This window comes from Humulus lupulus, chromosome 1, assembly GCF_963169125.1.
Source record: "Humulus lupulus chromosome 1, drHumLupu1.1, whole genome shotgun sequence".
Taxonomy (NCBI): Eukaryota; Viridiplantae; Streptophyta; class Magnoliopsida; order Rosales; family Cannabaceae; genus Humulus; species Humulus lupulus.
The window spans coordinates 115617747-115638448 of record NC_084793.1 but is presented as its reverse complement, the minus strand read 5'-3'; the positions used below and the strand labels follow the sequence as shown (position 1 = coordinate 115638448).

Below are 20702 nucleotides of genomic sequence, written 5' to 3'. Positions count from 1 at the left end.
CCCAAATTCGCCCACGCTGGTGTGGACCTTTTCCTCCTTCCTGGCCAGGCAGTTGTAAAGAGCCCGAGAGTCAATTCCACTCCCAATTTCCTCTCCAAAACGTCCAGCATCCAGTAGTTCTAAAATTCATTCTTCTCCCCGTCCATCTCCCATGTGTTGCCACTGGGGGCTTTGTATCCTTCCAGGACGAAAGAGGTCGACTGAACATACTCTTCCGGGTGGAAAATAATGTCGAGACTCATGTGTTGGTGATCTGGAAACAAAATAAAAAGAAGCAAACAACCAAGCAGTTAACACCAAAACCCAAAAAGGTTGGTTAAGGTATGGGGACTCTCCTAAGAACTACTTGGAGGAGTCCCCTACAGATTAGATCCGGGATCACTGAAGATCCCCGGAATTCTAATCGGGAACAAAAAAGAAGAATTTTTTCTAAGTTTTCCCTAGTCGGCCTATTACCGTTTGTTCAGGGACAACCTGGACTTGAGAGGATCTGGGACGACCCAAATAGTTTTTTTCTACTAACCTAATACCTCCTGAACCACCCTAAACGGTGGCCCCGGCTCTAACGACGGAAACAAAGTAGTCGACAGAGAATTTCTTCAGCGAGCTCGGAAATAAGACGAGTCAGAAAGAGGTTGCGTACTCACATCTTGAGGTGTAGAGAACACTCCGGAAGATCATGGTTTGAGTACTCAAAGCGTTGGATAGGAAGATCGTTATATATACAAAAATACTCAAGGACATTTGATAGGCTTCAAGAGGTAAATATTTTTGTTCTTGAATATTTGTATACATGTGCATATGATATATATAAGTATGTGTATAATTATATATATGTTGCATGATTAATGATATTGCATATTAATGTTTCCTGTCTGGATGTGTTTCTTAAACATATAAACTGTTTATATAAGAGATGAATATTTTTTGTGTTTATAAACTGGGCCCACCACACGATTTCACTATGCACTCTGATTTTTTCTCCAACAATGGGTAGGTTGAGGCTGTAAAGAAAACCCTAAAGGAGAGCTTAAAGAGGAGACTAGAAGATGCTATAAGGATATGGTCTGAACAACTCCTGTAAGTGCTATGGGCCCTACAGGACCTCAAATCGCACTTCTACTGGGCATATTCCCTTCTCTCTGACTTTTGGAAGCGAAGCTATGCTCCCATTTGAGGCTCTAGTGATGTCACATAGGCAAAGGACCTACAACGAGGATCAGAATCATGACATGCTTAATGTATCCCTAGACCTAATTGAAGAGCGACGGGAAGAATCTTAGTTGCAGCTTGCCAATTACCAAAAAAAGAATAGCTCGATATTTTAACCCCAAGCGACGACTCGAGCTAGGTAATTTGGTGCTCCTAAGGGTGTTTCTAGCTAACAAAGACCCTTACGGTGTATTGGGACCAAACTAGGAATGACCATAATAGATCGTGGAGATCTTACGGGAAGGAACATTCAAACTAGCTCAGCTAAGTGGAGAATTGGTTCCACAAACTTGGAACGCTCTACGTCTCAAGAAGTGTTATCAGTAATATGACGTCTTTGTTAGATTTAAGGTGATTTTTTCTTTGTAAGGCTTATTTTTAAATGCCATTTCATTTTGTTCAAACTTGAATAATAAAGGGTTGCTACGTATTTTAAACGTGGTACTTGTTTGTTGCATTTTATTCTTGTAACTTAACATGAGTTGATTATGTAAAAGCGATCTAGAATATTTATAAATTCTGATCGCTTGGGGGCATATAACCCTTGAACAATCTTTAAAACATTCGAAAAATTTAGTTTAAAATTTTTGCAACTTAGAATTTAGAAAATTGATTACTCTACAGCTTCTTAAAGCTTGAGTTTTCAAAGAAATTCGGAATGCGAACTAAGTTAAGAACATTCAATGAATAATAAACAAAACCCTAGAATTTAACTAGGTACAAAAATCCTGGAACTAAACTAGGTCCAAGGCCTGATCCCTAACAGGTATGGGCAACTAGGTGATTAAACTACTAGAAATAACTAGGACATCGACCAGAAATTAAGTAGGTAAGTCATCAGCCAAAAACATCTTTGTAACGTCCCAAATTCCCTAATAAGGCTTAGTGTCTTGATTACAGGGCCAGGAGGGCAATAATTGGATATACTATGTGTTTATGTGGTATGTGTATATTATTATGTGAATTATGTGAGTTATATTATGATATGACTATGTTTGCATGTTTAAGTGAATAAAATATGCATGTGGGCCTGTTTCCGATTAGAAGGGTATTTTCGTAATTTTTGTAAATTTTTGTATTTAATGATTGAGACAACATTATTATGGGGATATATTTGAGTTATTCAGCACGAGGCGATCCTAGTGAGCAAGTTAGCAGTTTAGTCACAATAAGGTCAAATACTCGGCTCGGGGTGAGCCTAGGGGTATTTTGGTAATTTAGCACATTACCAAGATTTATCAGGTAATGGTGTAGTTTGAGATTAGTGGGAAATGGTGGCAAAAGACCATTTTTCCCCTTGAGGACATTACAAAGTAAGGATTTAGGATAGGGGCATTTTGGTCATTTCATGCCCATGGATTGATTTAGTCAATTAAGACCCTTTAACATCAAGAAACTCATAAAAACACATTACTCTCTCTCTTATCTCTTGTGACTCTCTCTCCCTCTCACTGGTGCTTTGGCTTCAAGAAGGACTTTGGAGTCTCTTGATCATTTTGAGTCTAGGAGGGAGCTTATTGGGACTTTCTTTGGGAGAACTTAGAGGGTAGCAAGCTTAAGGACGCAACTAGGAAACAAATTGAACAGAGGTAAATTCAAGCTTCAGTTTTGAGTTTTTTCTATGTTTTGAGTTTCTAGAGCTACTTCTGAATTTTGAGCTTGTATGGTGTTTTGATTAAGTTTTGAGGTGGGTTAGTGTATTTCTAAGTTATTGAGACCATTTTCATGGTCAATTATGAGCAAATAAGGTGTTGGGATGATTTTGAAAGGTTGGGCGATTCTTAAAATTGTTGGAATTCTGAGTTCGCAGGGTTGCGTTGCGACGCTATTCTTGGAGCGTTGCAACCTGCATGAACTCAGAGGCCCTGGGGTTCTTTTGAATCGCCTTGGCGCCTCGTAGGCTGCGGTGCACCGCATGTCTTGTGTCTTTGTGGTTTGGGTCTCTCTGTCTAGAGGCGAACTGCGGCTCTTTAGGGGCGGGCCACGACTCTAGTAGGGGAAAGTGGCCAAATGAGATTTTGAGTTGCGAGGACTCAAATCTAAGGGCTCGGGAAGGATTCTATTATCTGGTTTAGTAGAATTCTAGGTACTAGAGGCTAGGACTTTCTGAAAGCCTTTATTCGCTCGTTATTGATGGATATCCTCTCATATGGTTGCGACTAGAGTACTGCTAGGGCTCGGAAGGGGATCATGCTCGAGGGTCATTTCTATTTATTCAATGCTTGGACCAGAGGTAAGAAAATTGCACCCTGGGTTATGATTAGGGCTCGGGCCATGTGAATGAGCAGGATTATGATTATGCCTGTGATTATTTGATTAAGCATGCTTGAATGCTCTGTATCTGGATAATTGTTAAATGAATTGTACTTGTCTGTTTTATCTCATTAAAAATCTTGACTTATAAGTCAAGGGTGACAATAGCACACTAAGTGTTGGCCGAAAGGCTTGACTTATAAGTCAAGGGCGGCAATAGCATGCTCAACGCAGGCAACGGGCCCCGGTGTGACTCTATAGTCACTTATCTGGATTGAATGCATGCATGAGTAGGGTTTTTACTAGGCATGCTAATTATGATTCTGTAATATGTTATTAACTGCTTATGAGCATGTCTAAGTTTTCTTGCTGGCCATGGCTCACGTGTGCTATGTGGTCCATGTAAAGGAAAAGGGAAGCTGGACCAGTCATGAGTTGGAGAGCTTCGATGGCACTGTGTACATATGAAGCTTGCTCGACCACCACAGCCGGGGATTCACAGAGGAACTAGGGTTAAACCCTAATTCTGCCGCTTAGTCCGGCTTGTGTTGTAACCACCCTTTTGAGTTGTAAATGATTTTTCAAATGTTTATTTTGGAATCCCATGTACGAACTTAAACTTTTTAATGAAAGTAAATATTCATTTGACCAAATTTTTTAACCCTAATATGTTAATTACTTCTAGTAACACATTTATGTCCAAATGACTTGTTTAGCAAGTCCAGCGCTATTTAAAATACAGAATGTAATGGTCTTGGCTATCCAGGGCATTATAATCTCGATCTAAAATTACCCTTATAACTATTTGGATGTATAAGGACCTTGAAGGTTCAAAAACATAAATACTTGATAGAAAATGGGGGTAAACAAAAAAGATTAGATATGACAAGTTGAAACATATATAAAAATATGTAAATTATATTTAGTATAAAACTAAACTCGAGGCAAAGCTCAAAGGCAATTGTTTTGGCCTAAAAGACCCAAATATAACGAGCTCCAAGCACCCAAACAGAGAAAATATAGAAGAAAAATAAAAGACGACCCCCATCATCCCTAAGCTCTGGTAACTTGCTCTTAGGATGACACCTCTTCCTCCTCGACTTCTTCTCCTGAAGCCTCCGTTGTCTCCGCAAGCTCTTTTGATAATTATTCATGGAACTTGGTGAGGTAGCGCCCCCAATGTTCCGCGTTGAGGAATGAGAAATCCCTTCCTGGTTGTATGCCCAACACCAATAAAACATTTCTTCCAAAGAGCTTTTCACTTTGGCAGTGTCCTCCTTGGCCTTGGCTTCAACCTTCGCAAACTTCTGCTTGAGATTTTTGACCTCCATAAGTTGTTGCTTAAGATCATCAACTTCGAGCTGAAGCTGGTCCCGCCGCTAGATTACCTCTGAGACTTGTGCTTTGGAAATTTTCTCGTTCTCTTGGGAGGTCTTCAGAGCCTTGTTGGTCTCATCCATGGAAACCTTCACCTCCCCCAAGGCGGTCCTAGCCTCGTCCACCTTAGCTCAGGTCCGAGCGATACCACAAATCTGAGCCATGCAAGACTGCAGACAATGAATGAAGAAGGGTAAGTTTGTGAGAGCATGGAACTGAAAAAGGATAAGGATAAGACTTACCTCTATGGCATCCCCAACGAAGAGTCGAGGATGGTCACCGAGGGCCTCACCTCTATGGTATGCAACTCTTTGGCACTGACCAAGCTCGCATGCTTCATCAAATGGTTCATGATCTCCTGATATGAATTGCGTAGAGGTTCTGGATATTTTCCCACCTCGAGGGGAGGAATTAGGATCGTAGTAGCTAGGGCTGCCACTTGGACGACCTGCGGGACAGAAGTAGAGTCGTGAGAAGTTGGTGGAGGAGCTACTAGGGTCGTGACTACAGTGACCAGAGGCTGCTGCTGCTTCTAGGCGGAGCTGGCACCCTTGTCTTTCGTAGGAGACCTAGTGGAAGCTCCAACTTCGGGAGTGGTCTTTTTCATAACCCTCTGCCTCTTTACGGTTGGTCTAGTTTTAAAAGCCTCCTTTAGATTCATCTCTTCTTCTACAAAAGATTGATCAGAAGAGTCAGGTCCAAGAAGTGTTAGTCAAGATAACACAAAGTAAAAAGAAACAAAACAAGAACCCTATCCTTTGAACTAGAGGAGGAAACTACTACAATCAGTTCTGGATTATGGACCGGGCTTGATATAACCTCTAACTCTTGGATTATTGGGGAGGGGGAGATTATAGCATTACTACATCATGGGACCTACTGGGTTTAGGCTCATGCTTGACCTTTGCCAGAATCCTGTCTATCTTCAGAGAACTTTCTTTTACGCACCAACAGTTTAACCTCCTCTTATTCTTGAACTTCCTCGATGATTGGAGGAAGCTCTTGGGGAGGACCTCGAGGCTTGATGGCCAGTTTTTTATCCTTTTGGATTAGCTTGCAAGCCACCATGGTGGCATCATTCACCACTGCCAGGAGCTTCTTCTTCTTAGTAGGAGCGTTGGACAAAGTTTGGTATTGACCCTCAAGGGTATTAGACCGCTTCATTATCTTGTAAATAGCTGCACAAGATAACAACTCATTCAAAATAAGTTTTAACTTGGTTAAGATAAGGAAGTCAAGTAAAGAGTTTAAAAGGCTAAGAAACTTATGAGGACAGTTAAAGTATCGGTGGGTGCAGTTCCTGAACCTGTTTGACATAAAGAATCGGTCTTTAAAGTCATTCATATGGCTGGGGTGGTCAATGAAGCTGGAAAACTTAGGAAACTGGGTAAAATACAAGTTTTAGTGTCTGGATTGGCCTTTAGATAGAAAAAATACAAAATTTCCTCTTGAGTGGGGACCTCCCACTCATTCTTGAGGAATAAATACTTTAACCCCGCAAGGAGGCTATATGAATTCAGGGGGAGCTGGAACGGGGCAAGCTTGACATAGTTCAAAAAGTCTACGAAGTACAAGTCCAGCAGGAGGAAGGCACCTACCTTCAGCTGATCATCCTTCTAGGCCCTGAAGTCGTCTTGCAACAGGGTGCAGCTCCGCTCTCCAGCCAAAGGAGGCTGAGCATAAAATTCGGGACTCATCTCCATACTGTGACTCATCATTATCTTATTGACTTTGTCCTGAGTCGTTATTCAAGACATGATCCTCTCGGCCTCAAAAAAACTATCAGGTCCTACCTCGACCTCCCTATCCACCACTAGACCAAATTGGGGAATGGGGGTCTCGGGGGCGACCTGTTTATCCTTGCCTTGGGAAGAGGAGCTTGCCACAGTATTTTTCTTTGGAGGGGTCATGATAAAGATTTTAGTTCGCCTGATTAAAAAATGACCCATTAGAGGTGACCTGGGAATATAACCTAACTCTAATAACGAAAGAAATGGTGACCTAAAATTCTAAGGCTTTATCACTCGACCTAAGGTATCTATGAGTCAAGAGTGGGCTTAATACCCCGACGCGTGGTCCCCGCATGTCTCTAGTTCACACGCCCAAATCTCAGCAAGGTGCTGAAATTTCAGGATTTGTGTGTCGGTTTGAAGAGGCAGTTTAATATAAAACCACTCCAATACCGTAACCTTAAGCTACCCAAAACTGAACCTAAAAAACTTGAATATTAAAACCCAGAAATTCAAACATTCATCCTTTAAAACCATAAAATAACCCATTTTTTGTGCATTATTTCTAATCGTTTAAATTGCTATTGTTTTTGGCCTATTAAAAACCTACACTAAACTTGTGCAGAACCAAAGTAAGGCAAAAGCACTGGGTGCATTTCATAAAACTTGTAGAAAAATGAGAAAATGAAACTTAAACTAGGGGTGAGCATACTTACAGATTGATTTCTTGACCGGCGAGTGAAAAAATAATAGAAAATGCCTGAAAAATCTAAGCATAAGGACTTAGGAATTTCTAGGAAGCAAAGGATTTCAAAGAGTTTGAATGTTTTGTGAAGAAGAGAGACAAAAGGAAAGTTTCAAATGCAAAGGTGCCTAGGCACATTTCTACTATTTTATTTATACGTAAACTTTGGGGACAAATCTGAGTCGCACGATTAAAGCAAGAAAAAATCAGAGGGTCATAATTAAATAAACCAAACGACGACAAAAAGTTGACAAGACAACTGTCACAGTACTCGAAACCCGAACATGCACCTATAACAAGCATACACGTGTCCCATACTCGAGTGAGTGGGTGGGCATGTTTTCTCATGACAGAAGCTGAAAAGCCCCTATTGTGCGTGTCAGGAGTGACGTCATGCACGAGCAAGAGCTTGGGAGGAAATGTTGTACCCTAAAATCCCGAGCTCAACTATCTAGCTTGGGGTACAACTGCGCATGAAATAAATAAAGGAGGCAAGTCTTCATAGATGTTTCGTTAACTCCGAACCAAACAACTCGAGTCTGTGTCACTGAGTCTAGAACAACTTAAGATCTTCCAGACTGTTAGAGATGCAAATGACTGAGATCGAGGTACCCAGCGTCTAGATCACCTGCATCAAGCCCGATCATTATCTAAGTCAAACCATCATGTTGCTGTCATATCTAACTCAAGAATGGCATCTAGCTCAAATGGGAGAATCTCTACAGACTCAGAAGCCCAATATGCCAATAAATGCATACAATTGTTATATACATTTATAGATGATGTAAAACGACAATAGGCTTAATTAGGATATTTAAGTGTCCATTAACTTGGGAAGTTACCCAATATTGTATGTTACAATTTATAGTACGGTTACCCAATATTTTCCACCATAATTCCCTATAAATACAAGGGGAATCGACAGTAAAAGGGATGAACAGTCTGTATGCAAAAACTCTGCCGAAATCGTCATAAAAAATTTCGTCTAGTGTTCCTAAACATATCAATAATAGTGACTCGTAGACTAGGTGGATTTTAACCATTGAACCATGTAAATTGTGGGTATTTTTATATTTCTTTACATTCACTTTACAATAAGCTTAATCTCTCTGTTTTGGATTTCTAAATCCCTTGTTGACAAAAAACTGCGTCAACAGTGTGCAATTTAAGAAATTTGGGTCCACAAATCAATACACTGGATGTTTAGCGGAGTAGTGGCAGAAATACATTGAGTAATCCTCACGCCTAAAAGTGAAGCTATTCTCATTTGTTGATTTTTTTTTACTTAAGCTTTTTAATTTAGCATATTAATAACACACTTTTTTTTTTCTAAAAACATTCTTCGATCAACTCGACAAATAGGAAAAAGTTTAAAGAACCAAGTCATGGGGGTTCTAAGTCCTACCATATTTTTTATACAAAATAATAAGTTAATTTAGTTTTATTTTTTTCTCTTATTTAATTTTTCTTTTATTAACTTTAACAACATTTTTTTTTAATTTAGGTACGTGATAGCGCAATCTCGAGACTGGGCAACATGCACTGATCCCAGTTCTTTGATGAGTACTCACTACAAACAAGGAAAATGGGGGGTGGCGGAAACTGCCGAACAAACCTGTGTATATTAACTTTTTTTTTAACATATTTGAGTTTTTTTAATTCGTTAATTTGCAGTTCATAACTTTTTTTTGTGTATGGTAGGACTTATACCGCATTCTTGAAATATGGATAACTTTATTAAGTGCTTGTCAGCTGTACCATGAACCAAAACACGCCATCTTGTGTTTTTTAGATACAAGTTTTGCCCCCCAAGTCCCTGCTCGTGTATGACGTCATTCCTATACTTGACACACACAGTAGAGACTTTTCTACTTCTTTCATGGGGAATGTGCCCACTTACCCACTCGAGTATGAGACACGTGTTTTATTTTTACAGGCGTTTGTCTGGGTTTCGAGTACAGTGACAGTTGTCTTGTCAACTTTTTTGCAGCTATTTTCTCTATTCAATTCTAACCCTTCGATCTCAAACTACTGTGATCATACGAATCTAATTCTTTCTCAGGTCTGGTCTATATATAGGGTCGTGGAATTTGATCCTCACCACCTTTGCATTATGAATTTTCCCCTTTTTCTCTTCTTCTCTGAAACCTTCAAGCTTTTTGTCGATTTCCTCCTGAATCATATTGATTCTTCAGGCCTTCTTCAACCAGAACTGAAAGTATTTTTTCCAAACTTCTTTTACACGCTTTTGTACACTTGTGAAATTTTTATGTCATTTTCCATTGTGGCCCTGTAATTGGCTTTGGCTGAGTCTGTATGCCCTCGTTTTGTGAGGGAAGAATAGGTAGTACACTTTTATTTGGTCAAAAGTGTGTAAGAGAATTGTTCAAAATGAGCATATTTTCTAGTATTTTCTAGGTTTTGAGGTTTGTACGAAGTGAAATTTATTTAAAAAATTGTAGGTTTCTGACCTTAAAACTGGTAGCTTAAGAGTCAAACTTCTTGAGCGATTTTGCATTAAAATTTCTTCCAAAAACCAGATTTCAAACATGTGATTTCCGAGGTGACATTACTTTTCAATATTAGAGCTCGAGACTTAGGGGCACGCGTGGATCCACATATGCGGATATTAACTCTGATTTAGTCTGTGAAACCCCTAGCCTTTAAGCTTCAGGTCGAGTTTTCCCTAGATCTTCCTCTGGTTACTAACCACGACCAACTCTCCTGACTTTTGTGAACCTTGTCCATAGGTTACATCCTTAGGTCGCTACTAACAGTTAGTCCTGTTTTGTACCCAAGAAAACTTATTTAATTAAAAAAATAAGCAACCAAAAGAACAAGAACATAGTGGGCTCTTCTTCCCAGAGCCACCAATTCGCTGAAACCCCCCTCCCCACTTTGGATTGGTGGTGGAGAGGGAGATCGAGGTTAACACATATAGTTTTTATGAGGCTGAGAGAATAGTCTCTCGAATAACTTATATTCCCCAAGTAAATAAGATAATGAGGGGCCATGGGATCCAAATGCACGACTTGCGCTTAAAGGTGAGCAGAGCTGCACTCCCCTAGAGGTCGACTTTGGGGGCATGGAGCGACGAGCAACTGAAAGCATACACTTCCCTCCCATTGACTTTGTATTTTATGAACTTCCTTAATTTTGTGAAGTTAGCTCCATTTCAACTTTCCCCCAATACCTATATCCTCCTTGCAGGACTTAAATATATTGTTCCTTAAGAATGAGTAGGAGGACCCCACTTCTAAAGACATCATGTACTTCTTTTTCCTTAAGGCCAATCCAGACACTAGAACCGAAGGTGATGGTTTCTACAACCTCACCGGATTCCAGAAGACCACCAGCATCATCAATCTCCCCAACCATCAAAATGACTACAAGGATCATTTATTTATGTCGAACGGGTTCAGCATCTGCGAGTATCTGTATTTCAACTGACCTCATAAGTATCTTTTATCTGGGCTTTGTTAAAGTTTAGCTGCTTTACATTATTTTCTTATTCTGATTGCATTACTTTTTTTGTGCAATGATTTACAAGAGGTCTGCAACTTCCTTGGTTTATCAGAACCAATACCAGACCCTAGCCTCAGCTCCTGCTGCAGAAAAAGAATGGCGAGCAATAATAATTGATGCCAACATGTTGGCATGCATGCTAATAAAGAAGGGCCAATCTCTGGCCCTGAAACCTCAAGGTCCTCCTAGGAAGAGGCCCCTGGCCATTATATAAGAGATTGAGGAAGAGGAAGACGTCACACCCTTGGTGCGTAGGTGCCCTTCCCGAGGCAATCTAGATAATGACCCAGGTTGGGCAAAGTCGGGGGCAGCAACTGGCACCTCTGGCAAAGGTAACAATGATAATGATATTAACCGAACTGCTGCCAGCTATATGTTAGTTCACCATGATCCAAGGAAGGTTGTGATTAGACATCACGAGAACCCAGATAAGGACGTCACTCTTCAAAAATGTGTTGACCTCTTAGTCCTTCCCCATGATTTTAGCCTTCCCAAAATGACCATAGTTATAGATAAAACTTTGCACATTAGGCATACATTTTTTGAGCAATTTGGGACGAACATCCGACCTGGGTATCCTCTAGATTTAGGCACCTTTTTCCCAGTCACTAGGCAGCCAGAGTAAGATCCGAGCTTGGATGAAGAGCTTGGGTAGGAAAGAGTGCCTGACATAGTTTTGTTAGAGTCTCTCCCACCTCTTGTTGTGGCTGTGCTTTAATTGGTGGAGACATATCATCACTTTGTACCTTAGAAATTGACTGAGAATAACTTCCTGAAATAATTTCTTAATCAAACTGTAATTCCTCCTACAAGCTAGAGCTCTGTTTTTCTTTATCACATAAACCTTTAGAAGGTAAATCATTAAGCATAGCAGTTTCATCAAAAATAACATCTATGCTAACTATAACCTTGCTAGTTTCTAGGCACCAAAGCTTATACCCTTTAACACCCTCTTTGAAACCAAGAAAGACACATTTTTGAGATCTAGGTTCCAATTTTCCATTATTAACATGTTCATAAGCAGGTTATCCAAAAATTCTTAAATCAGAGTAATCAACAGGAGTGTTAGACCATACCTCTTGTGGAGTCTTTTGTCAATAGCAATCGAAGGTGAGCGATTAGTATGAAAACAGGTTGTAGAAGGGGCTTCAGCAGAAAAAGACTTTGGTAGATTAGCATTTGAGAGCCTGCATCGCACCTTCTCCATCAAAGTCCAATTCATTCGCTCTACAACACCCTTTTGTTGCAGTGTACGAGGGACTGTAAGATGTCTCAGAATACCCTCAGACTTGCAAAGAGTATTAAACTCACCTAAAGAAGACTTCAAACCATTATCAGTGCGAAAACATTTTACTTGCCTTCCAGTTTGCTTCTCAATCATGGTCTTCCACTACTTGAAAGTAGCCAATGCATCAATCTTATGCTTCAGAAAAAAAACACCTAAACTTTTTCTAGAGAAATCATCAATAATAGTCATCATATATCTCGCGAGTCCACTAGAAAGTACTGTAGACTGGCCCAATAAATCAGAGTGAACATAATCAAGAATTCCTTTAGTGTTGTGAACACCCTTAGAGAATTTGACTCTCTTCTGCTTCCCAAAAACATAGTGATCACATAAATGCAAATGACTAATACTCTAACCATTTAGTATTCCTCTTTTACTCAATTCTGCCATGCCAATCTCACTCATATGCCCAAGACGCATATGCCAAAGTCTAGGTCAAATTGGATATGTAATTATAGGAATAATTGTTGGAGAGTGTCTCACAAAGAAGTAGTAGCAGCTGCATCGCCTATAATAGTAGAATTTTACAATACATACAAATCAGTTGCTTCTTATGTCATTTCATCATAACAAGGGCACCTTTGCTAACTTTCAAATTTTCACCTTCACTAGTGTACTTGTACCCTTTTGCATCAAGATTACTTAAAAACATAAGATTTTTTTTAAATCGGGAACATGCCTCTCATCACTAAGAATTTAGACAACTCCATCAAACCTCTTAATTCTGACAGAACCAATACAAACAATTTTCCAAAATGCATTATTACCCATTAGCACAGATCCTTTAGACAGAAGTTCATATGTTGAAAATAAATCCTTATTAGGACACATATGAAATGCGCAACCAGAATCAAGAATCCAATCCTCGCTAGGATCCCTGTAAGAAATAACAAGCAACTCTCCATCACTATAATTATTTGGTACCCTGTATTTTATCAAAATACAGACTTGATACCCTATATTTTTAATAATGCTCATCTAGTACCCTATAGTTTGAAATTGTACATATTTGGTACTCCGGACACAAATTTGAACAATAAAATTTTATCAATATAACCAAATTATCCTCAATTATATGTAATTAAGTAATTAAATGAATTTGAAACTCATATTATTGAAGATACGACTACTACAAAACTATACTTAGACGACACACATAATACAACATTTGTAGTATAAATGTCGTCTCGTGTTAAAATTATACACGACACAACAGATCCTCTCGAACAATTGTGCCCTACAAATTAAAACTTACCTACGACGACATTTCTATTCAAACTATTGTCTAATCTAATACAATTTTTTTTTTATAAAGTACTAATTAAATTTGTATTTATTTTAATATATTCATAAAAATATTAATAATTTACAACACTAAATAGCTATTAAAAATGAGATTTTTTTTTGGTGAAAATGAGTTATGCAAATATTTTCAAACTTTTTAATAATATTTTTTTGTTAAATTTTTTATTAATAACATTTCATGTTAGTTATTAATAAATTATTAAGCATACTATATTTTTAACTAATTAAAATTTATTCAAAATATAAATAAAAAATCTAGAAAAATCTACATTAAAAAAATTATTAAGATACAAATATTTTTTTAAATTAATTAAAAAAAATTAAGCTTAAGATAAAAACTAAGTGTTTGATTGGTAGACTATTTGGATCCAATTTTATGATTCTGAAAGTTTAAAATTTGTGGGACTCATAAAAATAATTGATTGGTTGGTTGTTTCTAAAAACTAAATCCTGATCTTAATTTGAAATTTCTATTGTAAAATAGAAAACACAAAAATCACGTAATCTGCATTTTGTAAAATTACTTTCCAAAATCCATAAAACCAAATCTTTTTCTTCTTTTTCTCTCTACATCTTCCTCTCCTCCTTTCGACAAAAGAAGACCCCCTTTCTTCCGTCAACGGTCGAAGAAGAAGAAGAAGAAGAAAACTTTGAGATATGTCAGGAATGGAGAGGCTTTAGGGAATGTTTCGCTGGTGTCGGAGAAGCTTTCAACAACCCTCCGCCGGATTCCCCCACTCTTGATACCTCTGAGCATATCTACATCTCACCCTTGCCCTTCTAAAGATGCTCAAACACGGTACAATATTTCTTTCTCCCCTTCTCTCATTTTCTCTACTAAATTGTCTGCACTCACCTACTTTATTTTGGTGCAAATATCACTTACATTAATAGAAAATTTCTCTTGGTGTTGGATGACCATATGTGTTGTTTTCTATGGTTTTCTGATAAAATAATTTTATCTGTAGTATTTTAATACTTAGAATGATGTATATTATGCATTAATCATATATCTCAAAATTTATATGACACATTTTATTCTCCCCTGTTCTTTTCCTTCTCTTTAGCCCATGATCAGAGGAGAGACCATTGCATTATCAATGGATTTTGGTTTCTTGGTATATTGAGATGATATTCCAATCTTACACATGTAATTAATAATGGTTTATTGTGACTAATTAATGAATTGATATATTTTTTATGGTTCTTAATATGGGAAAGTATGCTTATGTTCATTCTTTGACAATATAATATTGTTGTGGTTGACATATATGATGTTTGATAAAATGCCTGTGTGCAAAAATTGTATATATCTTATACATATAATCACTCTCTCATATTTACATATATGTGTGTCGTGTGTTATATAGAGATTAATATATTTGAGACCAATCACCTTTTAACATGTTGATTAAGCTAAATCCATCACTATTTGAACATATTAATGATAATGTGGGCTTTTGCCTTAAGCGAACTAAAGATGTGTTTGTAGCTGTTCTACCAAGTAGATTTATTACTTAATAATAAAATGAACTCACTTAATTGCTTGAGCCCTTTGCACTAACAATTTTTATTTTTATTTTGAAGGATTTGTGTTTTGGTTCATAATATTGACTCAGTATATTTTTCCTTTGATCCTTCTTCTCTTGATGATGGCGTTAGGAGGGTTAAAGCCTTCTGCACAAGGAATGCCAAGAAGCTAGAAAAGTGTGTTGAGGCCTTAATTAGATCGCATTCCATAGAAGATTTATATGTGGTAGTACTATTCAATTTTATTTTATTTTCTAAATAAATGTGATATATACATGTGCTTTATGATTTTCTGTAGTTAGATTAAAGTCAAATTTATTTTGTGTTTAATCTTGTAGATGTCTCAACTCTCAAGTATTTTATAATAAAACTCTCACAGCTAGTAAAATATCTAAGAAAATAAAAATAATAAAACTCAGTCTAATTGTGCTTATGCAACTATAGAGAAGAACCATTTTAACGATCATTGATTCAATATGAACTATATGATGCACTTATATGCACTTGTAAAAATATTTACATCAACTTCAAGTTATGAAACAAGAAAATGCAATAATAATAATTTAATCAATATACTAATTTAAAATTTTAATTAACTAAATTTATTATGAAAGTTTAATATCATACCACACTTGTTAAAATATAATATTAAAATAGTTTTCAGGTACAGGTGAACCAATTTTGATCAGATTTTATACCCCTCACATATTTAAGTTATTAAAATTAAAAAAATAGTTTACAGATAATTAATCAATCACATTTTTTAAAATATATTTTCAGTCATTAAATTCATATTTTTATTTTAACACATTTTCATAAAAATATTTTCATTCACTAAATTCATATTTTTCCTTCATAATCACAGATTTTGAAATAATAGATACCCATGACAACTCTATAAAAAAGAAAAGTTTTTGTTCATTCTCTCAAACTCAGTCAACCGCTCATATTCCCTCTCTCTCTCTCTCTCTCTCTCAATGTCACATATCTTGTTACCACTCTGTTTGTTTTTTCGGAAATCAGCGACGGCTGGCTAGTGGTTGCATCGAAGGATGTGGCTGGGGGGGTCGACAACAATGATGATGCTTTCTCCCCGTGGTTGGCGACCTCAGATTTGTGGTGCTCTCTCCGTGGCTGGTGGGCTAAGATATGGCAGCGCACTCTCCGTCAGGGTCAGGATCCTTGGGGTTGGGACTGGTTGTGGCTGGGGCTTGAGGAGGGGTGCGACAGACTGTGCCGCGGCGGGCGCGATGTCGAGGGTGGTGTTAAGATCTTGGCGACAAAGTCTTTTGGCGGCGAGGAGTCGATGGGTGAAATCTTCTGATAACCTCTTGTTGTCGATGGGGAATCTGAATATATGGCTATTCTACTTTATTTAGTGCTCACAAAAAAATTATATGGGCCAATATGTATATATATGACTTGCGTTTGTACAATAGCATTTTTTTAGCTGATAAAGAACAAATGCATAATATTCAGTTGAATATAAAAGAAATGGAAATTGCATATGTGTGTTGTTATATATGTAATCAATATTAATCAAAATTTTCTGGAATGAATAAATTTTTGGCTAGAGAGAATTGTTTTGCTCTGTTCTGTTCTGTTGTTTCATTAGTCAATTGCATTTATAATGAGTTCGTTTCTTCAATTATCTTCTTGTTTTTTTTATGTCATAATAAAATTATAATTAAAACTTACAATTTAATTTTGATCTGATGCGTTAGAAGTTCATTACTGTTGGGAAAATTTTAGATGAATCCCACTTGAAATAATGCTCTTTCTCTTTGTTATAAGGGTACAAGCTAGAGTTTGATTATATATATGTATATATATATATATGCAAATTAATATGAATGACTTTTCTTAATATTAATGCAGAAACTAAGTGCAACTTATAGAACATCTTTACAAATGTTCATATATATCGCAATGCAGCGTTTAATCAATAGTATACATTGTTTGTACTATTTAATATGCAAACATGAATGACTTTCTTAATATTAATGACTTTTTGTTTTTGGTTTCCTAGTTTCAGTTCTTTATATTTTGCAGGTCACTGGTAGGCCTCAACAACTTGTATCATGAAGCATTTACTTCCCTGTGTTAGAATTAACTTAATATTATTAATTGTGGTTTATTATTTGGTTAAAATTTTTAGGATTGAGAAATAAATATGGAATTTATTGGTTGGGAACCTGTTCTTTCTTGTTATCTACTGGGTTGTTGAGTATTTGCATCTATCCAAACGATTTGAAGCAGTTATTTTTTTCCAGTCGTTTTTTTGGTTTCAAAGAACAGTTTGCAGCTTAAGCTACATTTGTGCCTCCAATATACATATAGAGGCATTATATATACACTATACACGTATTTATATTTAATTGACAAGATCGAAAATGGTGTTATAATAACTTTGAGCTTTCCTTTCGTAGTTGGTTTGAATATAAATTAATTAGTGAGTTTCATGATGTATTTATGGTTTGAATAGAAAAATGAGTCATCATCAATTGGTGTTATAATAACATTTATAAATTTGTGTTTAAAGAAAGTGTGTTTTTTTATGAAAATGACTTCAATCTCATGTACGTCAATTAGTTTCTGTTCGACAGTCTGCCCTCTCCACCAAGTAACTGTGCCTCTGGCTGGCCTTCTACAGCTCTGCGCTTCTTTTCTTCCCCTGCTCAGCCCCATAGATCGCACACTAAGTTTCCTTTCCTCAAAATATTTACCCAAATGACATCAGGTGAATTGTTCTTTAATCTATTAGTTTCAAATTTGTTTATTATGGATTGTTTACTTTATTCAGTTTTTAGTTTCAAATTTATCCAAATGAAGTGAATTGTTCTTTAAAGATATTCAGTAATGTGTTTCTATATATGGCAAGTTCTCTTTCAAATTGTAACCTGAGTAATATGGTCTTTGCATGAGTAGTGGTCTTCCTTATTGGGGTTTGAATAGCTGATTATCAATTTCATTTATCATATATGTTTACTTGTTCATTCTTAGCTAGCTAGCCATTTGTCTTTCTTTTGATTAGCTTTGGTTTGAATTGTTCAACGAATATTTTATTGAAATACTTGTGTAATTGCTATTTCAAATGACTATTTGAGTAGTTTGTGGAGTTGTGAGGGACTTTTTTGTTTACAACTTTGTGGATTGGTTATCTAATTTTGTAAGTTTGATTTGTGTAGCATGATGGGATGAAGACATACACTTGAGAAAACAATGAGACTTGAAGTTAATGGGCAACAAAGTTTCTTTGAGGGGATGAGTTGCAACTAGAGTAATATATTAGTTGTTATATAAAAAATGAAACTTGTTTTAAATATGTGTTGTTTCAAATTACAATGTATCATAGGGTATCCGCTGAGTATTATTGAAAACATAAGGTACGTATGTATTTCGATAAAACACAAAGTACGTACTGAATGAGTACTTACCTTTCATTTAATTAATTAGGATTTTATTGGTTATAATTGTTTTGGATAATTAATTGAATTAAATTAATAATAATACCTAGCTAATTGATTGATATTTTGTAATTAATTAATTGAATATGATTTATTTTAGTAATTTATTTGTTTTGGAAATAAATATGGTCATGCATAAATTATGAAACATGTTAGGTAGTATTTTATGCTAGGCTCATCCAATTAATAATAACGTCATTCATCATTATATATGTCATATTTGTAATTGGGCTGAAATGATGAGTTTATAGTGATGTCCCATTATTTTAGATAATGAGAGACATATAAGACTTTTTCATAATAAATTATGTTTTATTTGAGCTCATTGAAAGTGTAAAGTTTAAATTTCTCTATTGTGGATAAGACTCATTTGATTTGCATGATTAAATTGGCCTAATCAATTAATAACGATAAATAAGATTGAAGTTTTTTTTTTCTTTTGGGCTTTATATGGATGTGGACGCCGTTATAGTAGGAACAACATACTAATCCCAATCTCCCTCCATACAAGCACAATTAGTCGTATCCCGGTCTCCCTCCATACAAGCACAATTAGTCGTATCCCGGTCTCCCTCCATACAAGCACAATTAGTCGCATCCCAGTCTCCATCCATACAAGCACAATTAGTCATATTAGGTTCATCTTTAGAAACTTAATAATTGATTTGAAACATATTAATTCTAAATTAATTTACATTATATTTTGAATGGTAATTTAGAATTAATGACAACTTATATACTAAGGTTTATTGATTATTTTAATAATTTGGCAAACCTTAGGTTGATAAGTTTCATGGTTAAAGTACAAATATAAAGAATAAATAATTAGCTTTTAAATTAGATATTCGATCTCCATCGTTAATTTAACAAAGTTAAAATCTAGTAAGGCTTTTAGATGCTTTGATTTCATCTCCCTACAAATGGTGTTCACCAGGTCCATAGGAAGGTTAAATTTCTAAATGATAGATGGTTATAGATGTACATCTTATAGACTCATCCCTATGGTGACTATTAAGAATTAAGGCTATAATAATCAAAATCGTGGGTTTAGCTCATAAAACACGGAACAATTGGATTTCATGATTTTGATCGAATAGGAAGCTAGTTAATGAAAAGTTATAGATGCTTCATTAATTTAGATGTATCTCTATTTAACTGAGTGATTTTTTGTGACTCTTGCCTAGGGGGACATATCTTTCATGGCTAGTAAAAATACCTTAGAAATAGGTAATATGTATTTTTGCATATCTCTTAACATTTATTCATATTGTGTTATTTCTAAATTTTATCTGATTGGATGTTTGTTAATAAATGTTTTGATTTCTTCTTTATTGATAAATCTTTATAGCCTAATGGCTTCAAATCCCATACTCTCTCTTCTCTCAAAAGAGTTCTTGATTGGTGAGAACTTCATGAAATGGAAGTCCAACATCAACTGTAACGACCCAAAACCACTAATATGGTGTAAGTGCCTTGATTAGTGTGCCAGAAGGGCGTAATTGGTTTATGTGTGAATTTATTGATTTAATGCATGATGACATGATAAGCATGCTTGTATGATTATATGAATGTTAATGCTATATTTGTGAGAACCACATTATTATGTGGGTAAGTTTGCAGCGTGCGACTTGAGGCGATCTTAGGGAGCCAGTTAGCGGGAAAGTCACAACGGGGCTTAATATTTGACTTGGGGCAAGTCAAGGGGTATTTCGGGAATTAGATGATTATTTGGGTTATGGAAATAAATATATGGGTATATATATATTTGAGGTTAGGAAGCTTAGGCGGGAATATTGGGGAATTTTACCATTTTTCCCTCGGAGGCGTTTCCGGCACCCCGAGCCTCGGGATTGATTTAATTAACCAAGGTTAGACTTAAAAAAACAGAAACCAGTGGAACAAAAAAGATAACCCTACCCTTTAATAGTTCTTCTCCTCTTCTCTCTTCTCTCTCAAGAAAGCTATAGAAAACTAAGGTGAATTCAGCTGGAAATCTTGTGATTTAAGCTGAAGTTTGAGGAATTAGCTCAGCTCTAACCAAGGAGCACTCAACTAAGGCCAAGGTAAGAATTGAGTTTTGTTTTTGGGTGTTAGAATTCTGAGTTTTGGCTGAATATTAAGGGTGTTTATGGTTTGAATATTTAAGGACTGAATTGGAGCTGAGAAGCTTGGGTTTTGGCTCAGAAGTTGTTAAGGAGGTGGTTCATCAAAGAAGGTAAACTTCAATTCGTAATTTAGAGGTTAAAATTTGAGTTTGCATGGCTGGTTTT

General features: G+C 36.3%; 1 long non-coding RNA gene across 1 annotated transcript; it reads left to right on the top strand.

The window, feature by feature from the left end:
• Positions 1 to 15863: 15863 nt before the first annotated feature.
• Positions 15864 to 18438, top strand: LOC133797145 (uncharacterized). Its single transcript, XR_009875615.1, has 2 exons — positions 15864 to 17705; positions 18154 to 18438. It is a non-coding gene; the product is annotated as an uncharacterized LOC133797145 (long non-coding RNA).
• The last annotated feature ends 2264 nt before the right edge of the window (positions 18439 to 20702 follow it).